We start from the raw sequence: 15,773 nt of genomic DNA, 5'->3' as shown, positions 1-15,773 counted from the left end.
TTTCAGCATGATTTGTCTTTTTTATCTTCCTAAGTCACTCTTAAGTAAACAGGGAAAGGGGATAAACATTTACATAACATCTACTATGTGCCAGGAATCGTGCCAAGTGCTTTACAGTTATTATCTCATTGGATACTCACATTTTAGAAATGAGGAAACTGAGGCAGGCAGTGGTAAAGTGACTTCCTCAGTGTCATACAACTCAGCTCTTCCTGTCTAGGGGCCAAGCCCTCTATCCATCATGCCAACAGCAGCTTCAAACAAGAGCACCAGACCTGAAAAAGAAAAATCCACAGCATCTCGGGGGAATGTCCCTACAGACCCTCCTTAAAGCCTATACGGTGCTTGGTGTAGCCTCTTGTTCTGAAAAGCACGTGTGAAATGGAGGATTTCTCCTTGAGAGCGAGAGTCCAACAGTTGTTGGTTTTCAGGTGGAAGCAAATAGAGATTCAGTTTCCATTTCATTGATGTCTTTGCTGGCTCTCTGAGCTCCCTGTGGACCTCTCCAGGCACCCAGAAAACCAGTATTTGTGCTCAGGCCACCTGGCCCCTCCTACACAGGCTGTCCAGGCCTTGAAGGTCTGTTTGTTGGGCCTTATCTGGTATCGTTTGAAGAGGATGGAGACTGCAGGTGGGATGACCTGCGTGCTCTCACCTGAGGAGTTGGGGACAGGGAGATGAGGTGGGTCTAAATTCTCACCAATGCCTATGTGAGCCCAGACGAGGCGCGTCCTTTGCTTGGGCCTCAGCTTCCCCGACAGCTCACCTGGTGGCCCAGTGATGTGCCAGTAGGGAGCATATCCGAACCTAGCAAACCAAGGGAAAGGCTTGGACACGATGGTGAAGAAGAAGGGTCTCTGTCCTGAGGGGTCCTAAAGGGACCTAATAAAGTCCAGGAGACAAGTCACTAGCACGAGCGCCGTGATACCAGGCCACAGGGGGAGGCGAGAGTCCTGGAGATGGCCTCCTTAGCTGAAGCATCAGGACAGGCTTCCTCCAGGAGCGTTGGACAGGCAGAGGTTACCAGGGGCAGAAATCCAGCGTCAGCTGGATACTAAATTGTATCTTGAGGCGTTGGGATCCTGGAGCCCACCTCCCTCGTTTGACAGAAGGGGAACTCAAACGTGGCGATGAAATGATTTGCCCAGGGTCCCACAGACAGTAAGTGTCTTAGGCAAGCTTAGCCAGCAGGTCTTCCTGACTGGGAGTCCTATACTTTGTCGCCTGGGCCATTTCCAGGCAGAGGGAAATGAGGAGTAAGTCAGATACGGAAAAGAGGAAGGAGCCGCTTTCTTTTGGAGTGTTGGGTCTCTGAAGAAGCAGCAGATGTCTGACTGTCCTGTAGTTTAGGGCAAAAGGAGAAAGGATCCCGAGGGCCTAGAGCTTGGTCTTGATTCATGGAGCACTAGGGAGCCATTGCAGGTTTGGGAACAGCCCATTGATGCACCCATAGGAAGTGGTGATTTGCGTTTTGTAGGGTAGGTCAAAAAAGGAAGCGAGAAATTAGGGTTAGGGTTAGGTGAGGGTGGCATTAGGAGGATACTGGCAAAGTCAGAGCAGGTGGTAGGACATTCCAGAATGCAGGGAGGGGCAGATGGGAGAGATGTTTCAAAGGAAGAATGGACAGAGCTTAAGCACTGATGGGATGTAGACAGGCAGAAGGAAGTAAGAAAAGGAAGCAGATTCTTTTTTTTTTATTATTTTTTTTTGGTGAGACAATTGGGATTAAGTGACTTGCCCAGGGTCACACAGTAAGTGTTAAGTGTCTGAGGCCGGATTTGAACTCAGGTCCTCCTGACTCCAGGGCCGGTGCTCTATCCACTGCGCCCCTAGCTGCCCCAGGAAAGCAGATTCTTAAGAGTCAGAAGGTACCCGATTGGTCATCTCTCTCTCTCTCTCAAACCTCCCACTCTCGGCAAGAATTCCCTTATTAATGTGATCATTGTCTCTGCTTGAAAATTTTGAGTAACAGGGCACTCACTATCTTGCAATATTGGGGGGTATTTTTTGATGTTAGAGAACTTCTTGCTAGTTCTAGGTCGAAATCTGCCTCCCTGTAACTTCTGTCTGTGGGTACTAGTTTCCTTTGTGGAGGTAACAGAAAACAAAATCCCCTTCCTTTGTTATATTCAACTCAGTAAACATTTCATAAAGTCCTGCTATGTGAGTGAGTGAGTGATGTTTATATTTTTGTAAATAGCATTTTATTTTTTCCAATTACATGTAATGATAGTTTTCAGCATTTGGGGGAGGGGGGAGGGCAATGAGGGTTAAGTGACTTGCCCAGGGTCACACAGCTAGTATGTGTCAAGTGTCTGAGGCCAGACTTGAACTCAGGTCCTCCTGAATCCAGGGCCTGTGCTTTATCCACGGCACCACCTAGCTGCCCCCCCAGCATTCATTTTTAAAATAAGTTTTTGAGTTCTAAGTTTTTATTCCCTTCCCCTCCTCTGCAAGATTGCAAGCAATGTGATATAGGTTATACATGTGCAAGCATGTAAACGCATTTCTACATTAGTCGTGTTGTAAAAGGAGAAACAGGACAAAAGGGAAAAGCCACCCCCAAAAATGTATCAAAATTGTATGCCTTGATCTACATTCGATCTCCACAGTTCTTTCTCTGGATGTGGAGAACGTTTTCCATCAGTCTTTTGGAATTGTATTACTAAAAGGAGCCAAGTCCGTCATAGTCAGTCATCCCACGATGTTACTGTTACTGTGTGTGATGTTCTTTGGGTTCTGCTGCTTTTACGCAGCATCGGTTCACAAGGCTTCTCTGGGCTAAGAGGCCCCATTCCTTTCACAAACTTCTGGGGGATGATTGGGGGGGGGTCTCCTCTGGAACTCTCTAGCCTTTCTGTGCTAGACTCAGCATGACAGACAGGTTCTGAATGGGACTGTGACCATCCTCCTGGGCACCGCACCTCTTGAGATGGTCACCACATCATCCTCACAGTCAGAACTGAGTCACTGGATGTCTCAGGGCCTCAGGCCTTTTCCCTGTTCAAGGTTCTTTCAAGGTGAAGGAACCTTCCGGGTCTCCTTTGTCTGAGGGTGTGTTGGAACCTCTCCTGGTTTATCAATTCAGGGAGGCTGAGGAAACTGGGACCCAGCCCAGTGATCTGCATGTAGTATCAAGGCTGAGGCAGAAGGATTCTGTGTGTTTTGTCTGGACCCCGATGGCCAAGAATCGCAGTTCACACTTGATGGGTTTTACAGCTCTCACCACACCCTGCTTGGGAGGGAGGCTGGGGGCCTTGCCCGTGGTCCCTTCGCTGGTTAGAGTGAGGGCTCTTTGCAGCTCTCCCCGCTGTCTGTCCTGGCGGAATGATCTCATTCTCTGAGGGCCAAGGATAATGTGACTGGGGTCAGGGACCCTGATGGTCCACTGCCTCTTGGTGCATGTTGCTAGTTCTGATTTCCGATCGCTTGGGAAAAATTGGGTAATGGAAGGAGAGATTTAAGGGAAGGCTTTATGTTTACAAAATTAAATCAGCACATGGGGAGTGAAGAGGATGGAGGGAAACACAGTTAGCCATCATGACTGGGGGAAATTTGAAGCAGAGGCAAGAGCCGTGCAAATGAGGATGGGGGTGGGGGTGCTTACTTTGCTGGGCTCTTGGGAAGAAAATGCTTTGTCAGGTACAAATAAGGTCTATGTAAATGTAAGTTCTTGTGGCAACGATCAACCTCATGGGGGTTTGGTAAGAAAATCTCCCTTTAAAGTACTACACGAATGTAGTTTACTGCAAAATGAGATCAGCAGACACAAATATATCTGAAGTTTAATGAGTAAAGTATGTGACTGGAGCAGTACATGGGACCTCATATGGCTTACACATATGTTCCCCTTCCTTGTGTGCTGGAGGGAGATCTCTTGTCTTCCTTGGCCCCACTATATCCCAAGATGACCCGTAAAGAGGCCCAGCCATAATCTGTTCACTGACTGAACAGATAACTGGTAACTGGGCCCTGGTTTCATTGGCAGAGTTTGGTGAACACCAGGTGGGGTGGGCATTCAGAAGTGAGAGGAAGACAGCCTTAAAGCATGTGAAGAATGGGAATGGAGGGGCGTGTTCCTGCCCTATTCAAGGCCAGCTTTGTCTTGGAGCCAGTTTTGATAGCAGGCTTTCTAAAATGTCTTCTCAAGTTTGCTGTCTTGTTAAAGTAGCAATACACTGAGCTTCGTTTAACCGTACGTTAATGATGTTAGGAATCCTAAATGAACATCAGTGATCATTCGGGGTAGTGATGCCATGTACCCCCCCTCCACCAGGTCCTGCCTCAGGATTCTTGTGGGCCATCAGACTGTTTGCCACAGGCCGTGGTGCTATTAGAGGTCTGTTCTCAGCTTTCATCTAAGTATTCTCGTTCATTTCTTGAAAAGAAAGGAATTCCCAGCAATTCAATCTTTTTTTATTTTTTCTTCTTTTTACAAATTCCAAGTCAGTAGTCTGAGTTGGTACCAGGCCCCTCAGTAATTTAGCATTTTAGCCTGCACTCTCTCATTTTGCTCCCTGCCTCTGATTTTGACACTGGTGGAGTAAGAGTTACCATAGCTCATTTGCTGCCTTTGATTCTTGTGGAGTTTACCACTCTCTTTATTCCTTCTCTCTCTGTGTCTCTCTGTGTCTCTCTCTCCCTCTCCCTCTCTCTCCTTCTCCCTTACAATCAGCAGATGTCTCCCTAGAGCTGCTTTGCCACCTCTTCTCTGCTTACAGGGCTCCCAGTACCAGACAGTGCTGGCGAGTTGCCTGTGGCTTTGTTTGCTGTCAAAGGGAACTATCTGAGTGTGATTTCCCATAGTTTGTGGACTGTCTTCCCCAGGGGCTTCTACAGGATGTTTTTCCTTTCGGTTTTCATTGTTCACCCTCTCAACATGGGGAAGTTTCCATCCTGTCAACCCAGGGAGAGTGAATGTGCCAATAGAGACCTTTGAGCTTGCATCATCTTTCCCATTCCTCTTTTGCTTGTGCGAGTCTTCTAAAATACTTTTTAAGACAGTAGGCCTATGACCGTTCTCCCAGGCCTCTTTCATATTTATGCATTCAGACAGCAAGCTTTTTATTAGATACCTGCTGTGTGCTAAGCATGGGGAAATAAGCCAGTTGTTAAATTTTTACTGAGTGTTTACATCTCAGAAATCGGCAAACACTAAAAATCAGGACTTGATTTATTGTTTTGTTAATTGTCTCACCTTAAGAAAGTGATGGAGAAAACATGAACAATAATCCAGATTGAATTTAAAGGTGTCTTGTCCACATTTTCCTCCCTCCAGAAAGCTGGTCGTTAAACATTTACCAGCACACTCCTGCATATATCTCTGTGTATGTATGTTTGCATACTTACATACTCACATAGCATGATTGTCAAGTGAATCAAGACCAAAATATACAGAATAGTTCAATCCAGAGGAGTTTGTTAGGGAGAACACTCCTGTCTGGGGTGGGGATCAGTAAAGGCTTCATGTGGAACAGATACCTTCCCTTGCTTTGACTATGGAAACCTTCTCCAGGTCCCACTTTTTTTTTTTTAAGTGAGGCAGTTGAGGTTAAGTGACTTGCCCAGGGTCACACAGCTAGTAAGTGTTAAGTGTCTGAGGCCGGATTTGAACTCAGGTACTCCTGACTCCAGGGCCGGTGCTCTATCCACTGCACCACCTAGCTGCCCCCCGGGTCCCACTTTTAAATGCATAAAAAGAAAGTCCATAAGATTACAAAGGACTCCGGGCATATTGAAACGCAGCTAGTTCATGGGCTGCAGTGAAGAGTTCCGGGTGCAGAAGATGGGGGTGTGATAATCTTGGGGGCTGGGGGAGCGCAGACAAGGGGGCGGCTGTGAGACACACTGTGCTACAAAACAGCAAAATTGGCTGAGAGGCGAGGGAGCGACTAGAAGGACAGTGTTCTGCCTTGGACAGAAATAGTGACCTTAAGAAAGGGGGATGGTGGGCACTTCAGAGGAGACATGATGAGTTTGAGATTTCTCCAGGAAATCCAGGTTTAAATGTCCAGTAGATAATTCAGGAGCTGGACGTGTGTGTATCCAGATGTGCACTTGGATCCCTATGGAACGCACCACTGTCTTTGCTTCCTTTGCATAGGGATGATCAGTAAATCCTGGGGAGCCAATGCTATTACCTGGGAGAGTGTAGAGGGGGAAGAGAAGAGGGCGTAAGACAGTGAACGCTCACAGCTGTGAGTTCCAGCTTGCACTGGAATCCTCAGCCGCCTTCTGCCCCGCAACAGAGGAGGAGATGGATGAACTTCCTCTCCTACAGATGCAGGGCTGTTGAGCATTGTGGGAGAAGCAGTGCCCTTTACCCGCTGGGCTGTCGATTGCTGCTGCTAATTGGCCCTTCTCCTCCCTCCTGCCTACAGTCTTCCTCGTCCACCACACTACCCAGCCCCATGCTTTGAAATGAGGACAGAACTTTTCAATGGACTGGGAAGATTGGGGCCATCCAAGGGGAATTTTTCAAGGAAGTTACAGTCTAGTGACGAGATTGTTTTCTGTGACCTTGGTGCTTGGCATCTAGTGGAGGCTTAAGAAATATTGATTGAGGGGCAGCTAGGTGGCGTAGTGAATAGAGCACCAGCCCTGGATTCAGGAGGACCTGAGTTCAAATCCAGCCTCAGACACTTAACACTTACTAGCTGTGTGACCCTGGGCAAGTCACTTAACCCCAATTGCCTCACCGGAAAAAAAAGAAAAGTGATTGATTGAGCAAACACCATATTTACTCACGTCACTAAGCAGTTCAACAAAGTTATTAAAGATCTGCTGGGTCCTGGTGTGCCAAGGCTGAAAGAGATGGCCCCCCGTGGGGGAGGTGGCAGGTATAGTGCCATGGTGGGAGGCAGCATGAGGGAAGCCTTCTAGGAGGAGGTGGCTTGTGGCCATTTGCCCCCAGGCTCCACTGGCAAAGAGCTGAGGCAGAAACCTCATTCTGATTGCCAGTCCATCGGCATAATTCTCCCGGCTTTTCCTTGTAATATTTTAACATGTTCTCACTGGCACACTCCTGCTAGCTCTGTAATAAAAGATGAAACTCTCCAGACAAAAGATGGACTCGTTTTTATGGACCAGTAAGAGATGAGCTGTCCAAGCACAGAGGAGGATGGGGAAGGTGTGGTTGGTTACAGCCCCCATCGCCAGCCTGTGGCCTTTGGCCAACAAGGTGGAGAGAGGGGCTGGGCGGGGATGGAAGACTCACCTGTGATGAGTTAGTGGCAGGTTTCAGCCCTTGGGATAATGTGTCTGAGCAGGTTTTTCTTGAAGCTCGAAGGGCCCCATCTAGGCACCTGCACCTACACATCTCGTCCCCAGCTCTGCCCTCCAGTGCTCTTCATAACTGCCTTCCCCCTCCCTCCCCCCCCAATAGTAAGAGTTTGAAGAACAGTTTTATAAGAATCAGTGTGGGGGCAGCTAGGTGGCACAGTAGATAAAACACCAGCCTTGGATTCAGGAGGACCTGAGTTCAAATGTGACCTCAGACACTTGATACTTACTACCTGTGTGACCCTGGGCAAGTCACTTAACCCTCATTGGACTGCAAAAAAAAAAATCAATGCCATTATTTAATGATCAACTGGAGTCTCTGCTCACAGATTGGAAATCAGTCTTTGACAAGACTCAGGTGGGAAATAATCAGAGGGCAGCTGTGGGCAGGCTACATGGGCTTTGGCATATGGTGCTTCCATCTAACTCACAGCAGGCTTGGATTTGGGTGATACCGGTATAGCTAAATCTTGAAAGATCAAACGAAGAAAGATGTGAAGTGTCTCTAGCTTGCCACTTATTTCCACACCTGAAGCAGAGGGAATGGGCATGAGTGACTTGGCTTGGAATTACGAGGTGTGTGACCCTGAGCCAAGCAAGGTGACAACTTAGCTAGGCCTGAGAAGAAACAGCCTCCTTCCCCTGCATCTTGTTTTCTTCTCCCATCTTTGTTTCTGTGTGAACCAATGAGTAAATGTAAAGTTAGACATGTGTCACGCTAAATTCCTTACACCCACTAATTGATTGAGCAGTCAGTTAAGAGTGCAGAATCCCAGCAGATATGACTGTGGGGAGTCAAAGTGTCCAACCTCAAGGGCAGGAAGGGGCAGAAAAAGGAAGTTACTTTGAGGAATTGGGAAGAGAGGCATTTGATCCGATCCGGCTTGGAGGAGCTGAAGGGGGTCACCAGAGGAAAGCTTCCCTAGGTGAGACAGCTGTGAGACCACCCACCTGCCATAGAGTGGGGTGAGGCTGGGTATGAGTTCCTTCTGTGTTTAACAGATCCTGAGCTAAATTTCTTTTAGTGAGAATGGCCATGGGATACAAGGTAGGCTATGATACACTGGGGGCTATGTGAGCATCAGAAAATGCAATGACCGGCTGCTCTTTGTGTTTAAATTTTTGCTTTTAGAGTTTGCAAAATGCAGGTGTTTTAAGGACCGTGAAATATTTCCCCCTCGTAGAAATGCTTGACCTCTAGTGTTCCAGATGTAGTCCCCCTGACATTGGGCCAAAAGGGGGGAGGGATAAGTATCTCTATGTATGTCATGTGTGCCAGATGCTCAAGGGAAGAGACAGGGAGGGCTCACTTTTCTGTCTCACCCTTTGAGAAGCTTGTTGTGACAGCTGTGTTCATAGTAAGCAAGGCCTGCTCCATATGTGTCCTACGATCCCACTGTTCTTGGGGGAGTGCCCTCAGAAAGTGTTTTGTCAGCAGGAGTTCCCTGTCTTTTATGTTTGTGTTACCTTTCTTTCCAAATAGATTCCTTTCCTCTCCCCTGCCAGGGAGCCAGCCCTTTATAGCTGGGGGGTTGGGGGGACTTTTTCAGCACACTGATTCGCATATTATCGAGTCTTAACAATCTATGCAGAACATGCCCCCCATAGCCCCCCACCTCTGCAAAGGAGGAGAATAGCCTGGTCTTTGGGGGCAGGCTCAGTCATTAAGGGACTGCAAGGAGAAATAGAGTTTTTAGAGAGTAGTAAGTGTTCGTCCTTTGTATATTGCCAGAAGTGATGGTGGCCTAGTTTTGTCTCATTCTCTAAACACTGAGGGAACTGTACAAAGGCATCTCCTGCCTGGAGTTTCTTTAATCACCATTTCTTCCCAACAGCTTTGTCCACTCAACTAACAAGCATTTTATTTCACATTACAAGCTCTTACTATGTATGTGCCAACCTCTGGGGATACAAAGCAAGAGCAAAGTCTGTACCCTCGAGGTCCTTGCAGAGGATGTTAGAAACATTTCCACCCTGAGGCCACGATGGCCTGTGGCAGCTTCTTCTAGCTGATCTTTCACATTGTTTCTACAGAAACCAGCTTTGGAATATCATTGGATTGAACATCTGGTTTTTCTGGGAATCAGTGAGCAGTACGTATCCCAGGCATCGAAATTCTCCCTGCTCAGTTTCCTCACCTGTAAATGGGGACAGTTCTTGTGCCATGTTCTCAGGGGTGTTGTGAAGAGCATGAGAAACCTCAAGTGGAAGTGGCAGTTGCTGATACTAAAGACCTGATACTTTCAAAATTGGGATTTTGCTTGCTCTCTTAGGAATCCAAGTGGTCACGTTCCACATCTGAATAAGTCTTTGGGATCGTATTGGTTTTGTAGGACCTGATACCAGGCCTGGAGGCATTGGGGACCTCAGACTGTGGGACCAGCCAGAGGCTTTGACTCTCTTCTCCTCCCTTTGTCCCCCCTCAGCACCAGCTTTTCCTCTTTCTGTTGTTATAATCTTTGTGCTCTTCACTTCTCTCAGTGGCTTAGTAGAGGAGTTGAGCTGCAGCATTAACATTCTGGGTAGTTTTGATTAAAGAGGTGCTGGAAAGATAACAAACCTGTTTAAAAGAATTCCTCATTAGTCAAGTCATTTTTCATACTTGAGTAGAATTTTTTTGCTCCCGGTTAGCATTTGTTGGGCCCTCACAGATCTGAAGGGATTTTGTACAGCCACTACCTGACTGTCACTGAAGTTTCCCGTTAGGTTTGGACTGAAGAAATTGTCCCTGTAACCTGCTCTTTTCTCTTCGTGAAACCTAATTTCCTTGTGTCTTATTGGTGTAATGAGCTCACCCTGTTGAATTCTTTCTGGAAAAAGCTTTCTGGTTGTTTCTCTTTGTACTATTCCATATGACCTTAGTCTGCAGAAGGGGGCAGAGCTCTCAAGGGATCCCCGCCGCCTCAGTAATGTTGGCCCTCCCTGGTCAACACCTGTGACGTGTCATAGGGGACAAAGGGACAGGACATGGGGTTGCTGAGACCTGGGTTCAACACCCCCATTTGGCACTGGACGAGCTTCATAATTACAGGCAGATCACTCCTCAGATCTCCTCTGCATCTTTCAATAGCCCACTGACTCAGCGCTTGGAAGGACCGTGGAAATCATCTAGTCCCCTTCATTTTACAGATTTCAAAACCGAGACTTAGTAGGTCTGAATGCTGGGTCTGAGCACACCAGTGGCAGAATTCAAACTTGGAGCCAAGTCTCCCAATTTTGGGTCCTGTGCTGTGTCCCGTACCGCAAGCAGTCACTCTGTGGCTTCTTGCACACCTTCCAGGTGGGTTTTTTTTCCATTGATCTTCAGGTTAGCTGCAGTTTGGATTTTTTCCAAGGTGGAAGCGTTTTGGGGTTCCCAGGCACATAGCATGTCTAGGGAAATGATGCTCTTCAGTAAGTGGGTCATTTGAAGGCACAGACAGACCATTCCCCAGATGTTGTTGCACTGACTTCTTCCTCTCCTGTTGAGGGGCCAGTCACACGGCTTATCCCAGGCAGCATGCGCTGGCCACCCACTTTGTTTTTGTTGCGCGGTTGGTTGGCTCATCCTCTGTCACTGTGACAGATTTCAGTGAGCAGGTTTTGGATTGTTTTGCTCTTTGTAATTATTACAGGGTTGTCTGCAGTTAGGAGCAATGGGGGAGCCTTCCCATGGAGAGGAAGTCCTGCCTTTGAAATGAAGTCTTAGCATCTCTCATCTTCCTCTTTTTCTTTTTTTTTGGGGGGGGGGGAGGTGAGGCAATTGGGGTTAAGTGACTTGCCCAAGATCACACGGCCAGTAGGTGTTCAGTGTCTAAGGCCGGATTTGAACTCAGGTCCTCCTGAATCCAGGGCCGGTGCTCTATCCACTGCGCCACCTAGCTGCCCCTCTTCTCCCTTTTCAGTGGCTTTAATACATGGAGTGCTCTTTTCCACTCACCAGGAATGCGACCAAGTAGCCCATGAAATGGTGTTTCTTTTAGCTTTGAATATGTGAAGAAACCAGTTTCCTGTATTTCCCTCCCTGGGGAGAGCCTGGAAGCAGACCTGTCAGGGAGCTGCAGCACCTTTATGTGTTCCGGGTTAATTGATAGAGCAGTCAGGTGCTTTGTTCCCTCGATCCACGTGTTGGCTCTTTGGGCATTGGGTAAAAAATTCACATGGAGATTCAGCAGCAACCTTAATATTTGTTCCTGGTTTAAGAGCCACATGGTTCTCAGCACCTTCTGTTCTTTCTCCACCATTCTGCTACTCTTGCTTTGCAAAGAGTCTCGACTGAGGGTCATTTTGTCTTTTGGATGGGTTACCATAGAGGTTTAAAAAACAAAAACCAAAAAAAGCTTTTTTTCCCCTTTCCTTTCACTTGGGGACCACCTTCTTAGCTAGAAGAGAAAAGGACAAACCTACGGATACAGCTTGTGAGAACCTCGGTACAAGGACCCCTCTTTTTATTGATCTGAGCACAAATAGTTTTTGCAAACTTGGAATTCTCTTGACTTTGAGTGACTTTTAGAAGCTTTAGAATAAAGAGCACTTCGATCCTTCAGCTCCCAAAGAGTTGAGAAGCTGAACTGTGCCCTCATCTGGCTGTTTCTTAGTAAGCCCATGACAAAATCCTGAAATTCTGGCTTGTTTGAAGGATTCCCTTTCATCCTGAGTAGAATCATAGCAGAATATCACAATAAAATTTCATTGTGGTCGGTTAGTACGGAGAATACTAATTGAGTCACATGGGAAGAAACCTGTATTATGTGCATCTCTGGTGACTTGGATCCTGCACAGGATCTTGGGGAAACAAGCACATGCTTTCATTTTGTTTTGGATTTTGGCAGAAAACGTAATCAATCTGGGCAACTGGGGAAGAAGCTGGGCAATAAGATGGTGTCAAGTAATACGGGTTTGTCTTTGGGACACGAATAAGGAGATTCTGGGAAACAGACGTCTGTCTTCTGGGAGGATTGGAAAGGAAGTGGGGCAGCAGGAAATGGACTGACCTCATCAGCAGGGCTTTCAAGCTGGTAGAGGTGTAAAAGCAGCTTCTCTACACCTGGAACAAAGATAAATGGGAGGAGGAACTAATCGTTCTCAGGAGAACATCACCGAGCGAAAGAAAGAGAAGAAGAAAGTCCACAGGGCAGGGGCTCCTCCTGCAGACAGAGGATCCGGAAGGAGCTTGGCTACTAGCATCACAGCCCACAAGCGGTTTGAATGATGGAGGGTTCCAGGGAGCCACATTTCTGCTCAGTCTCATTTCACTAAAAGCAGAGGAGGGAATCCATTTTCAGTTTGTTTAAAGTTTTCTCTCCGAAGTAAGAGGAAGCGGTGAGGGGAATACCTACTCTTCTTGTGAATTCTAAGTCACAGGGCCTGGGCTGTGTGTGTTTGGATTAAGGCTAGTGATGGAAACCTGGGGAGAAAGGCCCTGCGATTTTGAAATATGGTCGAGGAGATCTTGGTCTTGGTCTGAAACATGGCTTAGACTGAGAGAAAGTGGAACGGTTTAAGAGCCCGGAAGGATAGAGTAACTCTGCTTGGGAGGAATGATTTTTCTCACCCAGGGGCCACCTTCTTAGCTAGAACAGCAGAGGCCACATGTGACCCTGGACCTTTGTTCAGAGACTTCCTATTTTGGAAGAACCTGACAGAGCGTGCTTTCAGGATTCCAGCTCACGAGGATTGATACTCAGCAATGTAAAGAGATTCTTCGAGGGAAGACCAGAGGAAGCAATTCAAGAAATCTGACAGAGAGACAGGCAGCATCCTGGCTGACGTGCTCACTTTGTCGCCCTCTAGGGACTGTGGCCTGGGTCAGACTGGGCCAAAGGGAGGATTCTTCTGACCATACCAGGAAAGGAGTACAGAGAAAGTAAAACCAGGCAATTGCTCGTCTGTTTTCAGTCTTTGTGTCAAGAATTAACGCCACATTGGTTATTGTTTTGGTTGACTTAACCGACTTGAAGTTGGGCAGGTAGATGGTGCAGCAAGCAGCTAGACCACTGGGCTTGGAGTCAGAACCGAGTTCAAATCCAGCCTCAGAATTTACTAGCTTTGTGATCCTGGGCAAATCACTTAACCCTGTTGGCCTTAGTTTCCTCTTTGCAAAGGGTTTGGAAGTGGAGTAGAAAATGAAGTTGAGGTAGTGAGTGTGGACAGCTCTTTTTAGAAGCCAGATGGAAGAGAAACTCAAGGCAAGGGGACGGGAGCCGGGTCAAGGGAACCTGTTCTTCTGGGAGGAAAGGCCTATGTGAGCCCCAAACAGGAGGACTCAGGAGAAGGAAGAGGCTGAAGATGCAAAGGGGAGACGTGATTGATGCATGGAATGAGATAGATGGGGGGATTATCATTGACCAGGGGAAGGGTCAGCCCTTTCCCTGAGGTGGGAGGTGAGCAGATGAAGTTCCGAGGAATGGAGAATGGGGGCACCTTAGGGCAGTTAGGTAGCGCTGCAGTGGCTAGTGTGGAGCCTGGAGTCAGGAAGACTCCTCTCCCTGCGTTCAAATACATTCTCCCACACTCCCTAGTTTTATGATCCTGGACAAGTCATGTTTGCCTCAGTTTCCTCATCTGTAAAACGAGCTGGAGAAGGACAGGGCAAACTACTCCAGTATCTTTGCCAAGAAAACCCCACACAGAATCATGGAGTCAGACACAACTGAAAGCAAACCCAACAACAGGTCAGACGGCTTAGATCTCAGAGTAGGGGGCCATCTTTTTTAATTGTAAGGGAAGAAGAAAGAAGAGAAAGGCTTGAAACAGATATCATCGCACTTTCCTTTAGTAAGGGATAAGTAAAAGGATTTGGAGTAGAAGTAAGGACCCAACCAACGTTAAGCTACAGAAACTTAGAGTGGACAAAATCAGTCCAATTCCAGTGTCCAGTGGAAAAATTGGGTAGTGGAACTTAGTCTTTAGGGACTAGCAGGCTAGGGAGGCTGAGAAACACTTCTCTTCGCAACACATCATCGACGTAATGAATTATGGGAGCTTAATAGCCAGGCAAGAGAAGCCAGAATGGTTGTGATAGGTTAGGGGGTGACAAGAAGGATTGGGGAAGCAAAAGTCCCAATGATTATGGAAAAGGGGATAAAGGAGTAAAGGAAAGGTGAACAGGAAGCAGTCACCATTCATTCAGCAAAGACTTCTTCAGTGCTGAGTGTTAACACTGCACTGTGCTTGGCAGAATACACAGATGAGCTGTGGCCCCTGCCCTCAGATTGTACAGTTCAAGATCCTGAGGATGGAACATACCATGAGGAGGGCTGAAATGCAAGAAAGCTGCAGGTGATTGGACAGGACAGTTTCTGGAATTTGTCGGGCAGTGGCTTTCTCCAGTCTTGCCCCCTTCACACTGGTAACAACAATCTTACTGTTTTGTGTATTTATTTTTGTCACCTGTGTGTGGGCATCATTGCTGACAGGCACAGAGAATGTTGGGTTTCCTTGCTTTCTGTCAAAAAGACCACAGATGCACAGCATTGGGAATGTTGCTGAGGGGCATCTTGACAGTCTCCTATAATATCCTCATCAGCTGGAGGTCAGGTCTTTGCTTGAATACCTCCATTGCCACTGACCCATTATCTCACAAGGGACTGTGCTCAGTTTGGGACCGGTGTCATTGGTCAGAAAGTTTATCTGTGAATTGAGTCCAAGACTGGCTCCCCATAAATCCCACCCATTGTCCCTAATACCGTCCTCCCTCCTTTTCCACTTGACAGACTTTGACAGATTTGAAGCCTGCTGTCATGACACTAAATCTTATCTAGGTTTAAAGCCCCTAGTTCCTTCACTGAATGTTACTGTGGCCTGGTCTTGAATCCTCTCGCTGTCTTGATTGCCCTGTTCTGAATGAATTTCAGTGTCCTTCCTGAAATGCAAGGTGTGGAACCAAACCCACTCCTCCAGATGTCAAACCTGACCGTAGTGCAGTGGGGCCTCTTCCTTTGTCCTGAATCCCCTGCCTGGAGTGACCCTTAGTAAGTGACCACCTTAGTAAGCTTTTTTGGTGGCTCCACCTCACTGTTGGGTCTTTGAGCTTGTGGTCAACTAAAGACTTTATAGATACATATAAGAGGTAGATTCCTGGCTCCACCCCTCGGCCTGCCTTCGTGACCCTGACCGTGTCAGTCACTTAGCCCCTCTCTAGCTGCACCTCAGGCTCCTCATCTGCCAAGGAGATGGGGGTGAACCAGGAGCCCGCTCAAAACTCTTCCAGCTCTCTGTCCTGGGAGGTCATGTAAATGTCTTCTCATCGATTGGAGGAGGCCTGATTTTTTGATCGGCTGTAGTGGTTTTCTTTTCTAGTGTCGTATTGTCTGCCAGTGTGATAAGTGTGTCTTTTATCTTGCATCACCCAAGTAACTAATGAAAATGTTGATCACCTCCAAGTGAGGACAGAGCCCTCCCTGTGGGACTCCATGAGTGTCTTTCATACCAGAACCTGCCCTCTGGGATAGACAGCTCTACACCATCTCATCTTTGACAAATGGTTCTGAGTTTAACGGCTTTGTGAAAGA

General features: G+C 47.3%; 1 protein-coding gene across 1 annotated transcript in view; it reads left to right on the top strand.

Moving 5' to 3' along the window:
• The window catches only part of PSMD1 (proteasome 26S subunit, non-ATPase 1), a 111,533-nt gene that overhangs the window by 38,259 nt on the left and 57,501 nt on the right, over positions 1–15,773 (top strand). The gene's annotated exons all lie outside the window — the stretch shown is intronic.

Source organism: Dromiciops gliroides, chromosome 4 (assembly GCF_019393635.1).
Source record: "Dromiciops gliroides isolate mDroGli1 chromosome 4, mDroGli1.pri, whole genome shotgun sequence".
In the NCBI taxonomy this organism is placed as follows: Eukaryota; Metazoa; Chordata; class Mammalia; order Microbiotheria; family Microbiotheriidae; genus Dromiciops; species Dromiciops gliroides.
This window is presented reverse-complemented; position numbering and strand designations above follow the sequence as displayed.